At 38.9% G+C, this 378-nt stretch overlaps 1 long non-coding RNA gene across 1 annotated transcript; it reads right to left on the reverse strand.

Moving 5' to 3' along the window:
- Positions 1 to 378, reverse strand: LOC104775254. The gene is made up of 3 exons (XR_765791.2): positions 342 to 378; positions 154 to 255; positions 1 to 42 (listed from the first exon to the last, which is right to left on the reverse strand). It is a non-coding gene; the product is annotated as an uncharacterized LOC104775254 (long non-coding RNA).

The raw sequence follows: 378 nt of genomic DNA on the forward strand, positions 1-378 counted from the left end.
GCCAACATTGAAGATATGCCCATTTGCCCTCTCTGGGTTTTCCTGAAACACATAAACAATATATCAGTGCAGGTTCTTTTGGTTGGATCTCCTTTAAAGTTTAACAGTTTGTAAACAAAAACGACAAAGAATGATATAAGCAATAGAACGTACAATCATCAAAAGGACGGCTTCGATAGCATCCTTGATGTAGATGAAAGTTCTCTGTGATTCTCCACCATCCACAAGCTTGAGAGGCTCACGGCGTAGAAGATTCTGAAATATAAATAGGAATGCATTAATAAAAAGTTGGCAAATATACAGAATGACATTGGATTAAAGACTCGCCTTTGCATACTTACATTACTAAAGCAGGCGAGGACACGTGGGACACCTTCG

The sequence above is a fragment of the Camelina sativa genome, unplaced genomic scaffold (assembly GCF_000633955.1).
Source record: "Camelina sativa cultivar DH55 unplaced genomic scaffold, Cs unpScaffold10939, whole genome shotgun sequence".
NCBI classification, from domain to species: Eukaryota; Viridiplantae; Streptophyta; class Magnoliopsida; order Brassicales; family Brassicaceae; genus Camelina; species Camelina sativa.